General features: G+C 39.2%; 1 long non-coding RNA gene across 1 annotated transcript; it reads right to left on the reverse strand.

Annotated features, from left to right (window-relative positions):
* Positions 1-1,200: 1,200 nt before the first annotated feature.
* LOC104089190 (uncharacterized) lies at positions 1,201-3,617 on the reverse strand. Its single transcript, XR_001967903.3, has 2 exons — positions 3,511-3,617; positions 1,201-3,074 (listed from the first exon to the last, which is right to left on the reverse strand). It is a non-coding gene; the product is annotated as an uncharacterized lncRNA (long non-coding RNA).
* Positions 3,618-24,073: the final 20,456 nt, after the last annotated feature.

Consider the following 24,073-nt stretch of genomic DNA (forward strand, 5'->3'; position numbering starts at 1 on the left):
TGTTCAGTATGCTAAATCATGTCACGCGTACGTACACACGATTCATAACACTTAATTAGTATTAAGATGGTTTGGCCAAAGTCGCGCGAATGCGTACCTTGATTTATTTGGGAATCGTAATTATGTTACACGAACGTATACATAATCACGATAATAATTCAAAAGCGCACTTAAAGCAACCTATGATATAATCATAATTTGTTTATTTTTCTAAGGTTTGAGATTGCTGTGGAGGTTCAAAGTTATGGAATGATTTATTGTGGATAAAGCAATATCAAGGTGTAAACTAAAAGTTTGAACTTCAATGAATAGAATATCTAACAAACTTATGGCTATTGATAACGTATTTCAGGAATGAATCGGGCGGCAGCCTTACATCATGGAATAGACTCGCGTTTAGAATTACTGGAAATAAATTAGCAAAATTGATTACATGTTTCTATCTAATTATTTATTTCAACATGGATTAATAACTAGATGACAACATTGTGGACTCATACTAACAAATTTTCACCATTATTATTTAGTGGCTATTAACTTGTTATAACTATCATTTATTTAATTACTTCATATAACTATGTTTTCACTTGTTATAGAGTGTATTCGATATATTCAAACTACTGTATTCATGAATACAGTAGCAAAATTCGATGGAAAACAAGAAAGTCCAGCTAAACATAGACTGTATTCATATGTATTCGCGAGCTGTATTCGTGAATACAATAATGAAAATATGCGGAAATTTTCCCCCCCAGCTATTTAAAAACGGTAAGTGAATCAATTAACGCGATAGACTCTTAATATAACTCAACAAACTCAATTATAACACGCAAAATTTGTATTTTCAGTTATAGAAAAGATTCTCAGCCGAAAAACACCCCCAAAACAGAGCAATCTTCAGAGATTCAATCCATCCTTTTTTTTTTATTAGTGGTATCTTTACTAAAATATTTTTTAGTGGTATCTTTTACAAATAGATTTATATACTGAAATTATATAATTACATTGAATACAGTTAAATACATACAATACATTGAATACATGAAGTATAGCAGGTCATCTATAGTGCAAAAACATATGAATACATACTGTAAATACATTTGAATACACATATATATCTGAATACATAAATTATATTAATTAAAAAAATATATGAATACATTCTACAATACATTGAATACATATTGCTGAACAAAAGAGTGAAACAAAGTGAAGCTTTAAAATTATATAATTAACTTGAATACATTTAAATACAGTGAATATATTAAAAAAGTAGAAAAGACTAAATTCGTGAATACAATGAAATACATGGAATACAGCGAGATACATTGAATACAATAAAAATAAAGGTAACTGACTCTTCAAGTTTCTCAGCCCTAAACTCCGTCCCCAATCCACCGATATCCAGGCCGCCGCCATGTGAGGCGCCGCCGCCGGTACCGGCCCTCTCTGGGTTGTCCAGGTAGTGAATCTCTCATTTCTGCTTTGAAAATTTTGAGATCTGCACTTGTATTTCTCCAGATCTTTGTTTCTCCTTTATCTTTTTCTGTTTCGTTTTGTCTTGTCTTTTCCATTCAATTCCGATACCAGCGAAAATCTATCAACTTTAACACTTACCACAACTTTTTGGAGCAAAAAAAAAGTTAAAAATTTCGCGAGACAATGGAGATGAATCGGTGGAGAATCGTGGTTGTATTCATGGAGAAGAGAGTGGTGTTGAGAGAGAGAGAGATGGGGTGGAGAGAGATCGTGGTTAAGTTGTATACAGAAAGTAGGAGTCAGAAAAATATTACCCAGCGTATTTAATGGCTAAACAGTAAGAAGTGACTATAAATACATATTTTGCTATAAAATCTAAAAGGTAGCTATAGAAAATAATATTTTAAAAGAATATTTATTTATAATAAATAAGGTGTAAAGCTTTGCTATAAGAGGTAAAATTTCCCTAAATAAATGCACCAGACCTCCAATAGGTCCTGTGAAATGTGGCTGGGCTTCAGATCACAAGCCCAAAACATCTTTCAATCTTTTGAGACCAAACAGGCCTTGCCACATGCCTCAAAATGGGCCCCTGGGAGTGGAAACCCAGTAATCTGCAGGCACCATTGCAGAGAAATGAAATAGCTACAAGCTAAACTAAGCATGAGTACACGTTCATCCAGATTTAAAGTTACAACGCCAAATCATTACATTAGAAATCGTGGTCTTGAATTTGTGATGATAAATGCTTCTGGGAACTAACATCCTATAATTCTGGAATTAAACAATGTAATAGCAAATAGACTGCAATTAATTAATCTATATCTCTTTGGTTCTACAGGTATGGCGTTCCTCTTTCAGCTTTCAACATCAATGTCCAAAACGAAAACAGACAGACTGACATGGACAAACTTGAACCCAATTTCCATAGATCTGCGAAACGTTTATGGTTAACCACAATACAAAGTCATCGTATAACGGATTACAGATTCAAATTAAATATGTTATACATGACCAACAGAGGCAAATTCAAACTTCACTTCAAATGCAAATACACTATCACAGCTAAACACAAACATTACATGAAGACAGTAGCATATTTGAATTTCATAGAAGAGCAGAAATATTTTATTATGCTAGAATTCAGAATTATACAAAAATCAAAGATGTGTACCTAAGCTTGAGCACAAAGCTCGCAATGGCCAAATAAAGGCAAAAATTGAAGAATAAAGCTCAGCAGATTCAGGAAACAACAGCAACCAAGCAAAGAACAGCAGCAATGGCACTCCTAAAGCCTTTTCGAAACCCAGATTTTAAAAAACTTCTTCGTTCCCTTTTTTTTGTTTTCAAATCTGTTTTTGTTTGAGACTTGAATTCTAAGTATTTTTCTTTTGATTTCAGCTTCTGTATGTATTTTGTGTGTAAATATCCAGAGAGGAGTGGAAAGAGTGTGAATATATGTAGGAAATGATCAATGAGTCCGCTCCTATGCGTGAGTGAGCGGGTGATTATATAGAATATTCTTACAGCTGTATAGCTGTCCATTCTGTTATCTCTTTTTCTTTCCAACCTCTTTTACCTTTTGTATTTTAACCCTTAAGTCCCTTTTTTTTTTAAGCAAAGAGAACACTAGGCGTCATGCCTAGTGTGTTATATAAATATATGTGAATGAAAACAAAGAATCCAAAATTACAAATTGTCGAAGAACATGTAAATGAAACCAATCTAAAGCACAGAATTGATAAGTGCAAGTTACATCTGATGGGTTTGTCCATTCCTAACAGACAATGATGCGTGTATTCACTAGCCAAGTGTAAACGTCAATGTAGCACTTCAAATGCTCTTACCAGGCACCAAGTTCTGCTGTCTAAAGGTCGAGGCTGATGTGAATTTTCAAGCGACACTACTCAAAGTATTGGATGACAAGAAGTAGTCTAGAGATGATTCTTTATGTCTGTACATAAGAATAGTAGTAGGAGTATACCAGCAGATTTGTGATGTAGTTGTGAACAGAAAAGCAACCAAGCAAACCTTAAGTCCCTTTTTTACCTAATTTTTATTGTTTTATTGCTTTCCAGCCCTTACTGCCCTATTATAGAAGACTCCAAATCAGTTACACCTAAGATTCCCCAATTTTTTTTTGATGACTTTTATGATTTAAAATATTCCTAAATGTATAAGTGCAAATAAATACAAACAAACAAATAAAGAGAAATTCCTAAAAATTCAATAAAAATCAAAGACAACTAGAAAACTATTTTTTGTAAATTTTTAGGAGTAAACTTATACGTAGGGAAAATATTATGTGCTCACAAGCCTGTCTATTTTGTATTCCAGACAGAGGTTGTATTAGTATTGTACTCCCTAGTAGATGCTCATATACTTGTGACACTGGATTTTGGGGATTTAGATTTCGCTCGAGGTTGTGTTCTATTATGATTTGGGATTATATTTCGGCCTCATTCAAATATTTAAAATAATAACATCTATAATTTTATGAAAACGAACGAACTTTCACTCCTTATCTCTTTAATTGTTTTGAAATGCATTTGGGATTTAATATTGATGTATTGATTTAGTTGTTGGCTTGCGTAACGATGACGTTGGGCACCAACACGACCTATAATGGGATTTGGGTCATGACAAAAACTTGAAATTTAAGCATCATGTGTTGGCTCATATGATTGCTACCACTTTCTCCCTCGTACTGGCTCACTTAGCACCCTTACTACCAGAGTTGTATTTGTTTTGTACCGTCTTGTAAATGAAAAAAAATCGACTGATTTGTTTGGATATGTCAATGCATGCTTGAAAGCATTAGAGATGTCTCATCTTCTGTAAATAGCTGCCTTATGGACACTTATATCTCATATTCTGCAAGTTATGAAAGTAGAGTTATCCCTTTTTGCTCTTAAGATTATTTTAAGCACTTATGATAAAACTGCCTTTGCTATGATGGGATACAGTCTGGTTGATAAAACTTGTATTAAGAGAGACAAAGCTGCAGATACTTCAAACCCAACACATCAGGGTGATGGAGGATCAAATCCTAATGCAGCCTAACCAACCTCTTCTGATCAGTTACTGCTAATCCAATAGGGATTAGAAGGTATTAAGGAAATGCTTATTAACATGCAGTGATAATTTGACAAAATCGGAGGTGTAACAAAAGAAACTGGGTCAGATCTAGCCAAACTGAGGCTCAACCTCCAAACTACCAAGAGACATGGCACTAAGGCTATGCAAGATGTTAACGAATGAATAATAAGTTCTCTAAGGAGATTAAGACCTCTCATGACAGCTTCTGCACTAAAGTAATCAACACTTTGAAGTATTTCCTTGGAAGAAATTAGTTGTGATGGGTTGCTAAGATAATGTTTTATTTTCTTTTGGCCTGTTAAAACTCCTTATTTTGGAGAGTTGAGAAGTTTGATCGAGAGTTGACTTTGTGATTATCGGGCTCAGATTTTGGTTCTGGAAGTTGAAATAGGTCTGTTGTATCATTTATGACTTGTGTAAAAAAGTTGAGGTCAATCGGAGTTGGTTTTGTATGTTTCGGCATTAGTTTTGAAAGTTAGAAGTTCATAAGTTCATTAGGCTTGAATCGATACGCGATTCGTGGTTGTAGTATTGTTTGATGTGATTTGACACTTCAAGCGAGTTTGTATGATGTTTTAGAACTTGTTGATATGTTTGTTTGAGATCCCGGGGGCCTCGGGTGTGATTTGGACCATGTTCGGCGCATTTCGGAACTTGAAGACTACTGATTTTTGTTGGTGCTGGTTTCCTTATATGCGATCGCAAGAGGAGGATTGTGATCACGAATGAGCATTGTAGGCAGCTAGGGATTTTTTTCTATGCATCCGCGAGAGAGTGTCTGCGATCACGGAGCTTGGGGAGTCAGTGAATCGCGAATGCGTGGGTTAAGTCGCATTCGCGAAGAGGAAAGGAAGAAGATGAGGCATGCAATTTGTCCTTCACGATCACGTGAGGAGGTTCGCAATCGCATAGTGTGTTGAGCCTGTGAGTCGTGTTCGCGTGGGGTTATTCGCGTTCGCGAAGAGTTATTTTGGCAGTCGTTGAATTTTTGCTTTGCGATCGCAAAACATTTCCCGCGATCGCTAAGAAAAGCATCCGGGAAGACTTTTAAATATAAAAAATGAGGGTTAGAGTTATATTTCATAATTGGATTTTGGGAGCTCAGATTTAGGCGATTCTTGGAGGAATTTTCAAGGAAGTGATTGGGGTAAGTGATTCTAACACGGATTTGGTTAAATTACATGAATATATCATTATTTTTATCATTTAATTAGTATTTTGGGTTGGAAAAATTATAGAAACTTCATAGGCTTTAATTTGAGGATTTGAAGGCTAAGTTGTGATCGAATTTAAGTAATTTTGGTATGGTTGGTCTCGTGGTTGAATGAGTGTTCAGATTTTATTAATTTTGTCGGATTCCGAGATGTGGGCCCGGGGTTAACTTTTTGAGTTGTCTTTTTGACTTTTGCCTAAGAACTTAGCTTTATCATATGAATTTGATTCCTATAGCTTGTGTTGATTTTATCTGTTATTTATGGCTAGATTCAAGTCGTTCGGAGACCGATTCACGAGGCAATGGCTTGTTAGAGTAGAGATTTGTACGGTTTGAGGTAAGTAACACTTTTAAACTTGGTTCTAAGGGTATAAATCCTTGAATTATATGTTATGTGATTGGTGTTGAGGTAACACACATGCTAGGTGACGGGCGTGTGAGCATGCACTGTATGAATTATGACTCGGTCGATTCCGTGGAACTGTGTAGTCAAATAATCTTTTTATTATCCATATATTCTACATGTGTTAGAGAAATTGAGCTGTGATTCATGTTAGAAATCATGCTTAGGCTATATGCTGGTACTGTATGGACCCATAAAAGTCGTGTTGCTGTTGAATTACTTGCTTAATTTGCAATCATGTACTCAGTCACATCTATCATTTGCATATCATATCTCAGCCTCTGTTGCTATATACTGATACATCATATCATCATTATTTGGGCTGATTGTCATGATATTCGTGAGCCCGAGAGACTGGAGAGATTGATGACTGAGTGAGGTCGAGGGCCTGATGTGATGACCCAAAAATGTTTTAGAACTCGAATCTGCGCTCTTAAGTCTAAAAATCTCATTTTTTACCCTTCTCGATTTGCGTGCGTAGTCCGGGCATATTTCCGAAAAACTTTTATGTTAAAAATTAATAAAAATAAGAATTTATGCCTTAAAAGTTGATTTTAGTTGACTTCGGTCAACATTTTTGGTAAACGGGCCTGGATCCATATTTTGACGGCCCCGTTGGATCTGTATCGAATTATGGGACCTGGGCATATGCCCGAAATCGAATTCGAAGGTCCCTAGCTTGAGTTATGAATTTTTGAAAAAAATTAAAAAGTCTGAAAATTATTTGTTTTTAAGAATTGATTGATGTTTGACATTATTAGTACCAGGTCCGTATTTTTGTTCCGGACCCTGGTACGAGTTCATTATGATATTTAAGACTTGTCTGTGAAATTTGGTGAGAAACAGAGTTGATTTGACGTGATTCGGACATCCAGTTGAGAAGATAGGAATTTTAAAGTGTTCTTGAGAATTTCATTTGATTTGGTGCTAAATTCATAGTTCTAGGTGTTATTTTGGCGATTTGATCGCGCGAGCAAGTTCGCATAATATTTTTAGACTTGTGTGCATGTTTCGTTTGGAGCCCCGAGGGCTCGAATGAGTTTCGGATAGGCCACAGGATGTTTTGGACTTTGAAAAATCTGGTTTTCTGCAGATTCTGGTGTTTGGCATATCCTTCTTCGCGTTCGCGAAGGTCCTCTCGCGAATGCGAAGAGTAAATTGATGAGGCAAGAATTTCTTCTTCGCGAACGCGAAGCGATGGGGGCATTACCCTTCGTGAACGAGACAAGCCCATCGCGAACGCATAGTGTTAGGCACTGGGGGGAGGGGGAGGGAGTCAGCCTTTTCTTCATCGCGAACCCGGGCAATGTCTCGCGAACGCGAAGTCCAGTGGGGGGGTAGCCTACGCGAATGCAGACACTGTCTCGCAAACACGAAGGCTTGGCAGCCAATGCTCTTCGCGAACGCGACAGTGGCCTCGCGAACGCGATGCACACTGTCGCCCAGCACTTAACAGAATCCAAACACGGGTAATAAGCCATTTCTTCAACAATTTTCAAGAACCAAACGGGTAGAGGTTATTTTCAAGAGTCATTTTCTTCCCCAAAGTATTGGTAAGTGATTCCAAACCATTTTCTTTCAATTACCCATTACATTTCTTGAATTATCAATCTAAAATCTAGAGTTTTCATGGTAGAATTAGGGGTTATGGTAGAAAACTAGGGATTTCGGAAATTTGGAAATTTAGACCTCAATTTGAGGTTGGATTCCAAAACTAATTACATATTCGGGCTCGGGGATGAATGGGTAAATGGATTTTGGTCCGAACCTTGGTTTTGACCAAGCGGGCCTAGGGTCGAGTTTTTGACTTTTTGGAAGAAAAATTGAAAAATTTAATTTATGCAATATAATTGATTTATTTAGCAATATTTGATATTATTGAGTCATTTTTGTATAGATATGAGTGGTTTGGAGGTGAATTCCAAAGGAAAAGCTGTGATTGAGAATTAAGTGGCCTTCAGAGCGATGTAAATGTCGTGTCTAACTTTGGCTTGAGGGAATAAGTATTATGTGTTTATTTGCTATGTGTTTAGTTGTTAAATACGATGTATAGGTGAGGTAACGAGCATCTATGCGTCGTTGTGGAGTCATAGCATGTGAGTGAAATTCTATTCTTGTCTATTTTGTAGCCTTAAAATTCTACTATCCATGCGTAGCGGGTTATTTGAAATGTTGGGTGACTTATATCTCGTTTCACTGAGATTTGGTAACTTTCAAATATTGATTCAAGGTTGAGGTTACATTTTTCTATTGATTATGGGTAAAATACTGGTTTCTTTGTGATACTCCTATCTATCCGTTGTTATTGATTCTTTGATTTGTGAGGAGGAGTGTAAAGCACGAAGGGAGATGCCGTGCATACATTATTTATATTGTGAAGAAGAGTGTAAAGCACGAAGGGTGATGCCGTGTATATTATGAGAGGTTTAATGCACGAAGGGTGATGCCGTGCCGTTCTATTTATTTATTTGGCGAGGTTGAGAGTAAAAGCACGAAGGGTGATGCTGTGTCGTTCTATTTATTTATTTGGTGAGGTTGAGAGTAAAAGCACGAAGGGTGATGTAGTACAGTTTTTCTTTGCTGTTTTACTTGCTCAATTTGTTTAAGGATTTTTGGTTTAATTCTGTCTTTTTATTATTCTCACTCTTTATATTGTATTCCCCCACTGTATGTCCCTTTCCCATTATTTCTGCAATATTTCTTTATTTACTGTTGTTGCCACTAGCATGATTATACTGTTCAGGTTATATGTGGGTGTCTTGTCCTAGCCTCGTCACTACTTCGCCGAGGTTAGGCTCAACACTTACCAGTACATGGAGTCGGTTGTACTGATGCTGCACTCTGTACTTTCTGTGCAGATTTTGGTACTGGCTCAGGTTGATCGAGATTTTTCTATTGGTCCGCTGTCCGGAGACTCAAGGTAGATCTGTCGGCGTTCACAGTCCTTGAAGTCCCTGTCTATCTTTTATGTTCTACTATTTTCTTTTATTCAAACAGTTGTATTTCTTTCAGACTATTACTTGTAGTAAATTCTAGAATGCTTGTAAATTGTGACTCCAAATCTCGGTGGTAGTAATTAATACAGTTTTATGATATTCCACACTTATTATATTTTAGCTTAGTTAATTATTGTTAATTACTAAATGGGAATGAAGAATTGTCTTTAATGATTCTCTAACGTTGGCTTGCCTAGCAAGTGAAATGTTAAGCGCCATCACGGTCCCGTCGGTAGAAAATTTAGGGTCGTGACAAGTTGGTATCAGAGCACCAGGTTTCCTAGGTCTCATGATTCACGAGCAAGCTTAGTAGAGTCTGGAGGATCGGTACGGAGACGTCTGTGCTTATCTTCCAGAGGCTATGAAGTTTAGGAACAAGTTTCACTTCTATTCTTCTCTATCGTGCGATTTTGCTTTCTCATTACTGATTGAACTCTTCTACTCTTATTCTCTCGCAGATGGCGAGAACACGTACCGCTTCCTCAACTGAGCAGCAGCTAGAGCCTCCAGTGGTAGCTCCTATGCGGGGAAGAGGTCGAGGCCGAGGCCGTGCCAGAGGCCGGGGCAGGGGCAGGGCTCAACCTAGAGCCCGAGTAGCAGCCCCAGCATTGGAGCCTCAGATAGAGCTTGACGAGGAGGTTCCAGCCCAGACTGTTCCTACCGAACCAGCTCAAGTTCCGGAGGGGTTCATTGCCACCCTAGTACTTCAGGACACTTTGGTCCGTTTGGTGGGCCTTATGGAGTGTACGGCCCAAACTGGCCCATTTTCCATGGCACCAGCAGTCTCTCAGGCTGGAGGAGGAGCCCAAACTCCCACCACTCCCACTCCGGGGCAGATAGCTCCCCAGTATCAGGCGCCAGCAGCTCAGCCAGTCGGATTAGTTCAACCGGTTATTATGGTATAGGTCGGAGATGGGCCAACTATGTCTTTTGAGGCTTTATGGAGATTGGACAGGTTTATCAAGCTTTTTCCTGTTCACTTCAGTGGTGCTACTTCAGAGGGCCCCCACGAGTATCTTGACAGCTGTCACGAGGTCCTACAAAACATAGGTATAGTGGAGACCAATGGGGTCAATTTTGCTACATTTCAGATAACTGGTTCCGCCAAGAAATGGTGGAGAGATTACTTGTTGACCAGACCAGCTGGGTCGCCTGCTCTTACTTGGGGCCAGTTCTCTCAGCTCTTCATAGAGAAGTTTCTTCCTATCACATTGAGATAGGAGCGTCGCCGTCAGTTTGAGCGTCTCCAGCAGGGCAGTATGACTGTTACTCAGTATGAGACCCGTTTTGTGGATTTGGCCCATCATGCTATTCTTCTGCTTCCCACCGAGAGAGAGAGGGTGGGGAGGTTTATTGATGAACTTTCTCAGCCTATCAGATTGCAGATGGATAAGGAGACTAGGAGTGAAATTTCTTTTCAGGCGGCTGCTAATGTCGCCAAACGAGTCGAAATGGTTCTTACTCAGGGAGGTCAGGGGTCTAACAAGAGACCTCGTCATTCCGGTGAGTTCAGCGGTGCCTCATCTAGAGGCAGGAGTACTTTTGGTAGATGCCATCCTCCCAGGCCGTTTCATTCAGGGCTCCAGGCATCCTATGGTACCTCAGGTGGTCGTGGCCCTTAGATGCATTATTCCGACCAGCTATCCTAAAGTGCACCACCAGCTCCTATTAGTGCAACTCCACTCCAGAGTTATCAGGGTGGTTATTCAGGTTGACATGGTCAGTTTTAGGGTCAGCAGTCATAGCAGCCGAGGTTATGTTATACTTGTGGTGATCCGAGGCACATTGCTAGATTTTTCCCTAAGGCAACGGGCAGCTCACAGCATCAGAGTTTTCATGCCATGGTTCCGGCACCAGTTGCTGCACCACCTGCTCAGCCAGCCAGAGGCAGGGGTCAGGCAGCCAGAGGTAGAGGCCAGACTGTTAGAGGTGGAGGTCAGGCCATTAGAGGTAGAGACCAGTCAGTTAGAGGCCGTACCAGGGACGTAGTTCAGGGTGGTGTGCCCCAGCCCCAGTGTTATGCTTTCCAAGCCAGGCCTGAGGCTGAGTCATCTGATGCTGTTATCACAGGTACTGTTTCAGTTTGTAGTAGAGATACTTCAGTTCTATTTGATCCGGGATCTACTTACTCCTATGTGTCATCCTATTTTGCTTTCTATTTGGTTGTGCCCTGTGATTCTTTGAGTGCTCCTGTGTATGTGTATACACCAGTGGGAGATGCTATTATTGTATATTGTGTTTATCGTTCGTGTGTGGTCACCATTGGGATTCTTGAGACTCGTGTAGATCTTATACTTCTCGACATGGTTGATTTTGATGTCATACTGGGTATGGATTGGCTCTCACCTTATCATGTTATATTAGATTGTCACGCCAAAACGGTGACCTTAGCCTTGCATGGGTTGCCTCAATTAGAGTGGAGAGGGAATCTTGGCCATTCTGCCATCAGGGTTATCTCTTATGTGAAGGCTCAGCATATGGTCGAGAAGGGGTGCCTAGCTTATTTGGCTTATGTCCGCGATTCTAGTGCGGAAGTTCCTTCTATGGATTCGGTGCCGGTTGTTCGTGAGTTTCCAGAGGTGTTTCCTGCAGACTTGCCAGGGATGCCACCTAATAGGGATATTGATTTCTGCATTGATTTGGCACCGGGCATTCAGCCTATTTCCATTCCGCCATATCGCATGGACCCGCCAGAGTTGAAAGAATTGAAGGAGAAGTTGCAAGATTTGCTTGATAAGGGCTTCATTAGACCTAGTGTCTCGCCCTGGGGTGTACCCGTGTTGTTTGTGAAGAAGAAAGATGGATCGATGAGGATGTGTATAGATTATCAGCAGTTGAACAAAGTCACCATCAAGAATAAGTATCCATTGCCGAGGATTGATGATTTATTTGATCAGCTTCAGGGTGCCAAGGTATTTTCAAAGATTGATTTGAGATCTGGCTACCATCAGTTGAGGATTAGGGCATCCGATGTTCCAAAGATAACTTTTCAGACTCGGTATGGGCATTATGAGTTTCTAGTGATGTCATTTGGGCTGACAAATGCCCCAGCAACATTCATGGATTTGATGAACCGGGTGTTCAAACCCTACTTGGATTCCTTTGTGGTTGTGTTTATTGATGATATCTTGATCTACTCCTACAATCGAGAGGAGCATGAGCAACACCTTCGGATCGTTCTTCGGACTCTGAAAGACAGCCAGTTATATGCTAAGTTCTCAAAATGCGAGTTTTGGTTGAGTTCAGTTGCTTTCTTGGGTCACGTTGTATCAACAGAAGGTATTCAGGTGGATCCTAAGAAGATTGAGGCAGTTCAGAACTGGCCTAGACCCACATCAGCTATAGAGATCCGTAGTTTCCTGGATTTGGCGGGCTATTACCGTCGATTTGTGGAAGGGTTTTCATCCATAGCAGCCCCGTTGACCAGATTGACCCAGAAGGGTGCCCCTTCAGGTGGTCAGACGAGTGTGAAATGAGTTTTCAGAAGCTCAAGACTGCTTTGACTACGACACCGATATTGGTGTTACCCACAAGTTCAGGATCTTATACAGTATATTGTGATGCATCCCGTATTGGTCTGGGTGCGGTATTAATGCAGGGTAGCAAGGTTATTGCATATTCTTCACGGCAGCTGAAGGTTCACGAGAAGAATTACCCTATTCATGATCTAGAGCTGGCAGCCATTGTTCACACGCTGAAGATTTGGAGGCACTATCTTTACGGCGTGCCATGTGAGGTATTCACTGATCATCGGAGCTTGCAGTATTTGTTCAAGTAGAAGGAACTCAATTTGAGGTAGAGAAGGTAGTTGGAGCTATTGAAAGACTATGATATCACCATATTGTATCATCCCGGGAAGGCCAATATGGTGGCCGATGCTTTGAGTAGAAAGTCAGTCAGTATGGATAGCCTTGCATATATTCCAGTTGGTGAGAGACCGCTTGCATTGGATGTTCAGGCCTTGGCCAACCAGTTCGTGAGGTTGGATGTTTCTGAGCCCAGCCGTGTTCTAGCTTGTACAGTTGCTCGGTCTTCTTTGTTTGAGCGCATCATAGATCGGCTAGATGACGATCCTCATTTACTTGTCCTTAGAGATACTGTGCAGCACGGTGGTGCCAAGCAGGTTACTGTTGGAGATGCCGGAGTTTTGAGGATGCAGGGTCGTATTTGTGTGCCTAATATAGATGGACTTCATGAGTTGATTCTTGAGGAGGCCCACAGTTCCCGGTATTCTATTCATCCGGGAGCCCCCAAGATGTATCAGGACTTGCGGCATCATTATTGGTGGAGGAGGATGAAGAAAGACATAGTTGCATATGTAGCTCGGTGTCTAAATTGTCAGCAAGTAAAGTACGAGCATCAGAGACCTGGTGGTTTGCTTCAGAGGATAGAGATTCCTGAGTGGAAGTGGGAGCGTATCACTATGGATTTTGTTGTTGGACTTCTACGGACTCAGAGAAGTTCGATGTAGTTTGGGTCATTGTGGACAGGTTGACTAAGTCAGCGCATTTCATTCCTGTGGCAGTTACCTATTCCTCGGAGCGGTTGGCAGAGATTTACATTCGTGAGATCGTCCGTCTTCACGGGGTGCCCGTGTCTATCATTTCTGATCGAGGTACACAATTCACCTCGCACTTCTGGAGGGCAGTACAACATGAGTTGGGTACGCGGTTTGAGTTGAGCATAACATTCCATCCTCAGACGGGCGGGCAGTCCGAGCGCACTATTCAGATCTTGGAGGATATGCTCCGCGCATGTGTTATAGACTTCGGAGGATCGTGGAATAAGTTCTTGCCCTTTGCAGAGTTCGCCTACAACAACAGCTACCAGTCGAGCATTCAGATGGCTCCATATAAGGCATTATATGGTAGGCGGTGCCGGTCTCCAGTTGGGTGGTTTGAGCCGGGAGAGGCTCGGTTGTTGGGCACTGACTTAGTACAGGATGCCTTGGATAAGGTCAGGATTATTCAGGATCAACTTCGCATAGCTCAGTTCAGGCAGAAGAGTTATACCGACCGTAGAGTTCGTGATGTTGCATTCATGGTTGGAGAGAGAGTGTTACTTTAAGTATCACCCATGAAGGGTGTAATGAGGTTCGGAAAGAAGGGCAAGTTGAGCCTTAGGTATATCGGACCTTTTGAGATTCTGGAGAGAGTGGGAGAGGTGGCTTACAGGCTTGCGTTGCCACCTAGTTTAGCAGCTGTTCATCCGGTATTCCACGTGTCCATGCTTCAAAAGTATCATGTAGATCCATCCCATGTGTTAGATTTCAGCTCTATCCAGTTGGACAAGGATTTGACTTACGAGGAGGAGCCGGTGACTATTTTAGCCCGGCAAGTTCGACAGTTGAGATTAAAGAGTTACCCTTCAGTTCGAGTGCAGTGGAGAGGTCAGCCTATTAAGGCAGCTACTTGGGAGTCCGAGTCCGATATGCGGTGTAGATATCCTCACCTTTTCACCAGCCCATGTACTTTTCTATGTCCGTTCGAGGACGAACGGTTATTTTAGAGGTGGAGAATCTGATGACCCAAAAGGTCATCTTATGTTTTAGAACTCGAATTTGCACTCTTAAGCCTTAAAAATCTTATTTTTACCCTCTTCGATTTGCGTTCACAGTTCGGGCATGTTTCCGGAAAGATTTTATGTTGAAAATTGATGAACATGAGAATTTATGCCTTAAAAGTTGATTTTAGTTGATTTCGGTCTACATTTTTTGTAAACGTGACCGGATCTGTATTTTGACGGTCCCCTTGGGTCTGTATCGAATTATGGGACCTGGACGTATGCCCGGAATCAAATTCGGAGGTCCCTAGCTTGAGTTATGAATTTTTGAAAAATATTAAAAAGTCTGAAAATTATTTATTTTTAAGAATTGATTGATGTTTGGCATTGTTAGTACCGGATCCGTATTTTGGTTCCGAAGCCCAGTACAAGTTTATTATGATATTTAAGACTAGTCTGTGAAATTTAGTGAGAAACAGAGTTGATTTGACGTAATTCGGACATCCAATTGAGAAGATATAAATTTTAAAGTGTTCTTGAGAATATCATTTGATTTGGTGCTAAATTCGTAGTTCTAGGTGCTTTTTTCGTAATTTGATCACGCGAGCAAGTTTGTATGATATTTTTAGACTTGTGTACATGTTTGGTTTGGAGCCCCGAGGGCTCGGGTGAGTTTCGGATAGGCCACGTGATGTTTTGGACTTTGGAAAATTAGGTTTTCTGCAGATTCTGGTATCTGGCATATCCTTTTTCGCGTTCGCGACGGTCCTCTCGCAAACGTGAAGAGTAAAATGATGAGGCCGGAATTTCTTCTTCGCGAACGCGAAGGCTTGGTCGCGAACGCGAAGCGATGGGGGTATTACCCTTCGCGAACGCGCAGTGTTAGGCACTGGGGGGGAGGGTCAGCCTTTTCTTCATCGCGAACGCGAGCAATGTCTCGCGAACGCGAAGTCCAGTGGGGGGGTAGCCTACGCGAACGCGAACACTGTCTCTCGAACGCGAAGGCTTGGCAGCCAATGCTCTTCGCGAATGTGACAGTGGCCTCGCGAACGCGATGCACATTGTCGCCCAACACTTATCATAATCCAAACACGGGTTTAAGCCATTTCTTCAACAGTTTTCAAGAACCAAATAGGTAAAGGCGATTTTTAAGAGTCATTTTCTTCCCCAAAGTGTTGGTAAGTGATTCTAAACCATTTTCTTTCAATTACCCATTGCATTTCTTGAATTATCAACCTAAAATCTAGAGTTTTTATGGTAGAATTAGGGGTTAGGGTAGAAAACTAGGGATTTCAGAAATTTGGAAATTTAGACCTCAATTTGAGGTCGGATTCCAAAACTAATAACATATTAGGGCTAGGGGTGAATGGGTAAATAGATTTTGGTCTGAACCTTGGGTTTTGACCAAGTGGGCCCGGGGTCGATTTTTCGACTTTTTGGAGGAAAATTTGGGAAATTTAATTTATGCAATATAATTGATTTCTTTAGCAATATTTGATATTATTGAGTCATTTTTGAATAGATACGAGTGGTTTGGAGGTGAATTCCAAAGGAAAAGCTGTGATTGAGAATTAAGTGGCCTTCGGAGCGAGGTAAATGTCGTGTCTAACTTTGGCTTGAGGGAATAATTATTATGTGTTTATTTGCTACGTGTTTGGTTGTTAAATACGATGTATAGGTGAGGTAACGAGCATCTATGCGTCGTTGTGGAGTCATAGCATGCGAGTGAAATTCTATTCTTGTCTATTTTGTAGCCTTAAAATTCTATTATCCATGCGTAGCGGGTTATTTGAAATGTTGGGTGACTTATATCTCATTTCACTGAGATTTGGTAACTTTCGAATATTGATTCAAGGTTGAGGTTACATTGTCCTATTGATTATGGGTAAAATACTGGTTTCTTTGTGATACTCCTATCTATCTGTTGTTATTGATTCTTTGATTTGTGAGGAGGAGTGTAAAGCACGAAGGGAGATGCCGTGCATACATTATTTATATTGTGAAGAAGAGTGTAAAGCACGAAGGGTGATGCCGTATATATTATGAGAGGTTTAATGCACGAAGGGTGATGCCGTGCCATTCTATTTATTTATTTGGCGAGGTTGAGAGTAAAAGCACAAAGGGTGATGCTGTGTCGTTCTATTTATTTATTTGGTGAGGTTGAGAGTAAAAGCACGAAGGGTGATGTAGTGCAGTTTTTCTTTGCTGTTTTACTTGCTCAATTTGTTTAAGTATTTTCGGTTTAATTCTGTCTTTTCATTATTCTCACTCTTTATATTGTATTCTCCCACTGTATGTCCCCTTCCCATTATTTCTGCGTTATTTCTTTATTTAATGTTGTTGCCACTAGCATGATTATACTGTTCAGGTTTTATGTGTGTGTCTTGTCCTAGTCTCGTCACTACTTCGCCAAGGTTAGGCTCGACACTTACCAGTACATGGGGCCGGTTGTACTGATGCTTCACTCTGCAATTTCTGTGCAGATTTTGATACCGGCTCAGGTTAATCGAGATTTTGCTATTGGTCCGCTGTCCGGAGACTCAAGATAGATCTGTCGACGTTCACAGACCTAAAAGTCTCGGTCTATCTTTTATGTCCTACTGTTTTCTTTCATTCAAACAATTTTATTTCTTTCAGACTATTACTTGTAGTAAATTCTAGAATGCTCGTAAATTGTGACTCCAGATCCGGGTGGTAGTAATTAATACAGTTTTATGATATTCCGTATCTATTATATTTCATCTTAGTTAATTATTGTTAATTACTGAATGTGAATAAGGAATTGGTTTAATGATTCTCTAACGTTGGCTTGCCTAGCAAGTAAAATGTTAGGCGCCATCACGGTCCCGTCAGTGGGAAATTTCGGGTTGTGACACCTGATTGTGAGGATATTTATGGGATCGGGCTGCACGCCGCAACCGACTTTATTGATTCATGCTATTATTGGCTTATTTTAGCGCTTGGACAGGATCTGCCCCTCTGGAGTATGAGTTTCTAATAGTGAGCGCAGGTACCTACTGAGTGCGAGTGCGAGTGCTGAGCGATTGGGAGGACTTAGTGATTGTGAGGACTGAGTGACTGTGAGGAATAAGTGACTGTGAGGATTGAGTGACTGGGAGGACCGAGTGACTGGGAGGACTGAGTGAATTGATACTCCGAGAGTATGCATATGGTTTATCACTGCATTGCATTACAGTTGGCACACATAATCGACATGTAGATATAGTGATGTATCATTCCTCATTTCAGTCACACTTGATATATTTTATCCGTATTTTACTCAAACTGATAAACTTGAAAGCATGTCTATATTTCTATACTGTTAATTATGTATTTGGACTGTCTGCTTTCAGCCCAAGGTTAGTCTTGTTACTTATTGAGTACATTGGGCCGGTTGTACTCATACTACACTCTGCACTTCGTGTGCATATCCAGGTACTTTCGGGTACGGTGGCTACTAGCTTTTGGGGCTTTATCTATTGGAGATTATCGAAGTAGTTGCCTTGGCGTCCGCAGTTCGTGATTCTCCTTCTTTTCATTTACTTATACTATTCTATATTTTTAGACAGTATTTTTAGCAGTCAAACTATGTTGTCCTTTAGATGCTTGTGTACTCAGTGACACCTGAATTTTAGGGGATATTATATTGAGTCGCGGTATTTTCTTATCAGTATTTATGAGGTTTTATTCTTAAACTTATTTTGTTTTGTTTTCAAATTTAAAGATGCGTGGTTTATTGTGATTGTCGGCTTGTCTAGTATTGCGATAAGCGCTATCACGACATGTGAGATTTGGGTCATGACAACTCCTACTTGTTGCTTGTATTTTTTCCTTATGTTTTCTTGATTTTGGGGGGAGGGGGTGGGGGGGGGAGGGAGCAAAGAATATTAAGACAGGGGAGCAGCAGCAACAATAGAACAAATAAAAGGGAGCAACAACAGATGAGGAACCAAAACAACGAGAGTAACCAAGAAAGGGAAGTACAAACAAATAGAGGGGAGCAGCAACAGATGAGGAACCAAAACATGGATGTAACCAAAAAAGGGAAGTATAAATTAATCTTTAACTCTTTATTGATTGTCATCATCAAAAATGGGAAGATTGTTAGGTTTATAATTTTTATGATGACTAAAAAGAGTTAATCATATACCACTAATGCAAGTACTATATGTGCAGGACAGTAAAAATAGAAATGAGAAGAAGTACGTGGGAAGCCAAATCACCACTGGATGACAGTTGAAGAAAGAACATCGATCAAGGAACAAATCAGTATAGCATGAAAGGAAAGAGATTCAATCAACATACACAAGGTTACACAATCTACGAAAGTTGTCCGTTGAAAGATATGAGATCAATCATGAGATTTTAATCAGCATTCATATGCGGAAAAAATCTGTCAGAAAAAGAAAAGAAGAAGACTAGGATAGTCGATGATGCAAGGAAGATATAAATTAATAAAGGTCTGACGATCAAACTGTATGAATGAATCAAGTAACATTCTTAGTACTGGATTCAGAGGCATCCCTTGGGTCATACTCCTAGAACATAGCTGCCTCAAAAGGAAAAACACAATCAATTTTTTTTCATCTCTCCAACATAAAAAAGTCAGAATGCATCATACGCATTGGCAATTATATAAAGAGCTGGAAGACTTGAAGATCATTACGCAACTTTCATACAGTTTTCAGTATTTCTACTTCTTAACAAAAATATTGCATTCTTGAGTCTACTAGTATTATAAAAGATAGAGAGAAAAAGAAAACAAGTGAAAGGTTGTGTCAAAAATAACTACTATAACTTGTTAGTGGTGAACGAAATAAAAACCACAAACTCATGTGTAACACCATTTGATTGAAGATCTAAGATAACCTTGTGACCTAAGAAAATTAGATGTAGGTGCCATATCGATACACGAACCAGTATAAATTTTTTTGTCTCCATCTGCTTTCTATTTTATACATTGCTATACATATCTGTTGAGACTAATCTTTGTGTGTAGAAAACTTACAGTTGACTAAGGAATAACCTAGTCGACTTGAAGAAGTTTTACAATTCACCCCCTCTTGTACTTTTAGAAACAAGGACTTCATTTGGTACTTCTCAAATATTCCTGAAAATTAATTACTACTCTCTCCTTGCGTACATCAGAAGTAAAATAAATCTTGATATATGTTTTCATACAATATAAATTCTCTCTCTCTTTCTCTAGGATAAGAGCTTCATCGGCCTACCGTGGTTATGGAAGTTCACCAAATATTGGGATGAGAATCAGGGGTGGAGCTAGAATATGGCATACGGGTTAGTCGAACCTAATAGCTTAAATTCAAATAGAAATTCATTGAAAATATACAAATTATTAATTAATAATAAAGTAATTTATTTCAACTAGGATTCTGAACCCATAAATTTTAAATCCTGACTACGCCTATGATGAAAACGTATAAAGCTGCTTCAAATAGAAAACTTCGAAGGTAAATCAACTAAGCTGGTAATTTGAGCCCGCTGAAAAAATCCCCCATTTCTTTCTTGTTTGTATACTTTGGTCTCATTAATTTATTGCATACCTTTATGTATTTATCACTACATTAATTCACATAGAACTTGCGTTAGCTGCACATAATTATAAACCTTTTTCTCTTTGCATAATTAAGTACAAGTACGAAGTTCAAGTCGAGATTAATGAGTTCAATTAAACGCAATCAAAACCAGTTCTAGAGTTGTGTCTGCCCCTGTATTTGCACGAAATAAATTAGAAGATCTGAAGAAATAAATATTCTTATGAGGTTTGCTTAATTGATTCATTTTTTTTTATCTTTCACTATGTTATAATGGTCATGTGAACTGCTGGTCCACAAGGAAGTATTTGGAAATTTGAATGTATTCTCAGGCATATATGAGACTGGATAACTAGATAGGGAGAGATCATTTAATTTCCTTCCAAATGCTATTGACATCAGGGGTGGAAATAGAGCATTAGGTATGCGTTTGGACAAATTATAATAATATTTGCTTAGACTTTGTATTTGTATTAAAATACTTATTAAATAAAAATAACTATTTAATTGAGAATTCAATACCTAAAACAAACTACGAATTCGCTGCAAATTCAGAACTCATAAATTTTAAATTCTGATTGGTTGACATAACCTTAATATCACGCAAAAACTGTCAACTTTGCCATTCTTTGGTTAGTGGGTTCATATGCATCTTAATTACATATATTCCTGGAACATATACCGTTTCATATTCATTTATCCTTGGCAAACCTCACTGTCAAAGAGAGACAAAGACCTAACATATGATCCATGATCAAGCTATATTTCTCTCTATCTTTAATCTCTTGTAGAATTTAAGCATTCGACTAACAACTATGAGACTATGAGCTAATTATAAATCTAACGTTTATAGTGTTAACATTAATTTTGAACTCACTAACAGTAAATCACTTATAATAATTAGGTTTTGGGCTAAAAATTTTAAACTAGCACCACAATCTCTAATGTAGATCTGAGCCAACTTCTCTAAAGTGTATGAAGTCATAACTGGACTGAAATGCGCCGACTTAGTCAACTGATCCACAATGACCCAAATGACATCAAACTTCCTCAAAGTCCATGGCAACTCTACCACTGTGACGACTCAATTCCCACTATAGGATGTGATGGTGCCTAACGTCGTCGTTAGGAAAGCCAACGGTGAACTTTCAACTTAATTATTTATTTTATTACTTTTGAAATCATGGATTTTATTAAATAAAAAAAATTAATGCGGAGAAAATCATAGAGATATAAAGCATTAATAAAACATAAAAGGAAATGATGACAATATTAAGCAAAACCATAATATCTACTAGAAATTTCTAAAATTCGGTGTCACAAGTGCCCGAGCAATCTAGTAGAATATACAAATCACTATAGCTACTGTCTGAAATAAAATAGACAGAAATAAAAATATAACAAGAAGGAGACTCCAAGTGCTGCAGGTCGGACCGTCAGAGCATGGAGAACAGTTATCACGACCCAAACCGGAGGGCCGCGATAGGCACCCGGTGCCTTTCTCAATCGAGTACCAACGGAACATATCTTTCTTATCATACCATCATGGGTAAGTGGGCCAGAAGGGCCGTCATACGATAACCAAAATAAAATATAAGGGAATACTCGACATAGGATGACCCACCATGGTATACAAACTCATACATGTGACATACGGGCCTATACGACTGCAATGATCATTTGTACACTCAAAACATAGGCCTACAAGGCCATACAATCATCCATATACACGACATATATCTACAATCCTCTGAGAGGACATAAACGTTATAAAGGACGGGATAAGGCCCAGTCATACCAATCTATACATGTCCAAAGCATACTGACCAAATAGGCAACTCTGGATCAAGTGAAATACACCAACACCTTCCGCTGAGCTGATAGCCCACTAGGAGGACTGTCAACCTGCCTATCGGGACCTGCAGGCTTGAAACGCAACGTCCACAGGAAAAATGGACGTCAGTATAAATAAAGTACCGGGTATGTAAGGCATGAAAAGTAGTATATAAAAGACATGAAAAGAACATGGAGTAAAAAACTCAACCTGTAAGTCTGAATAGCTCTGTGAATCATGAAACATTTATAATTTCATGCATATGCGTATAAATGTCATATTATACATAAGTATATGCGTGCATAATATCATCAAGCCTCTGAGGGCATCCCATCATATCATCCTGGCCTCTGTGGGCGAAATCATTAATGTATACAGTTGATCAGGTGGTTGTTCGTATATAATGTCATAGCCTTTCCCCATACCCATATACATATAATATACACGTATATAATGCCATCTGGTCATGGGTCAATATACATGTATAAATTAATGCAATGTATAAGGAAGTAAGTCGATAAGATCTCTCGGAATGCCATAAGCTTAATATGCCTTCGGTTAATATCATAAAATAAACTTTATCAACTTGCGTATTTTCTAAGATGCGTGAACAAACGATAAAATAATAGGACACATGGGGAATCAAGAACATAGGCACCCCTAGTACTTCTAAGAATAGAGTCATTTTTGAAAGTTTCACGTTTGCTCGTTTCGTTTGTATCATATGGATCATGCCAAAAGGAAAGAAGGGATAGCTTTAACATACCTTAACTTCGTTGAGTCCTTAATACCTTCTAAGAAAATTTTCAAACAACTCAACTCAATCTACCATAGCATAAGGAAATTCAAAATCAGTGTTGAGTAAAGGCTAAGTCCGCAACTTAAACTAGTAGCTCGTTTATGTAAATTTGGGCAGCATCTTCCCTATAACCTTACTTTACAAGTCCATCAACCAACAAGAACCCATACAACCTTCACATATATACTTCAGCACCACAACACAAATCAAGCAAAACAATAACAAGTGCGTAAACATCACCAACCACTATTTAAAACGACAAATGTCAAGCTCGGATTGAATCCCTTTTGAACCCTTTAACCCCAAAGTCATTAATTCATTAACTTAACAATATATCCAGATTGATATTAAGTACAATGGGAGGACTTCTAACCTCCTATTCATCTCCTAATTCACCCTCAAACAGCCCAACAATCTAACAACAACAACAAGTACAACTTTTCATTGTTATGTTGTCCTTTCTCTTCATTCTCACAGTGCAAACAACAAGTTCGACATGTAGATAATATTTTATAATAACAACATCATAAGAGAGTAATTTTCAAGGGCCATTTATAGTTCATGAAAATAACCTTTCCAAAATAGTATATTAAAAACAATAGCATCTCAAACTATTTTAGGTCTCCTCTTGTAGTAGTTTGCTCAAATAATGCAACCAACACACAAACAACTTCAAGAACATATAGTACGATGTTATACTCACCTTAACCAGTAGAAAAAACATGAAATTTTAACCAAGCACAACCCACAACTATCCTCAATGACACCACAACACTATATGTGTTGTATTCTCTTCTTGAATCAACTTTTGGCGTTCAAATTGGTGTGTAAACACTTGTAGTTCACTTTAAAAACCTAATATATATGAAGAAGGGACTGATTAATATCGTAATCAACAAGAACAACACGAAACCTGAGGTTACTTCACTTGAAGAATCCTCCAAAATAGCCACAAGATGAAGGACTACGATCTAGCAAGCACCACGAGATCTCTAGCGTTTGATTCATGTTTTTCTCTTTGGTTTTCACTCTAGAATTATGGAGACTACTTTGAGAGTATTTTGGAAGCGTATAGGCTCTAGTTGGGTCAAAACATGACCCGAATAAGCCTTGACCCGATCTTTAAAGGTTGGAGAATTACCCACCGCCTAAGTGGGTCCTAAGGGAGCTGCTTGCGCAGTCTCGCAAAAATG

The sequence above is a fragment of the Nicotiana tomentosiformis genome, chromosome 12 (assembly GCF_000390325.3).
Source record: "Nicotiana tomentosiformis chromosome 12, ASM39032v3, whole genome shotgun sequence".
Lineage (NCBI taxonomy): Eukaryota > Viridiplantae > Streptophyta > Magnoliopsida > Solanales > Solanaceae > Nicotiana > Nicotiana tomentosiformis.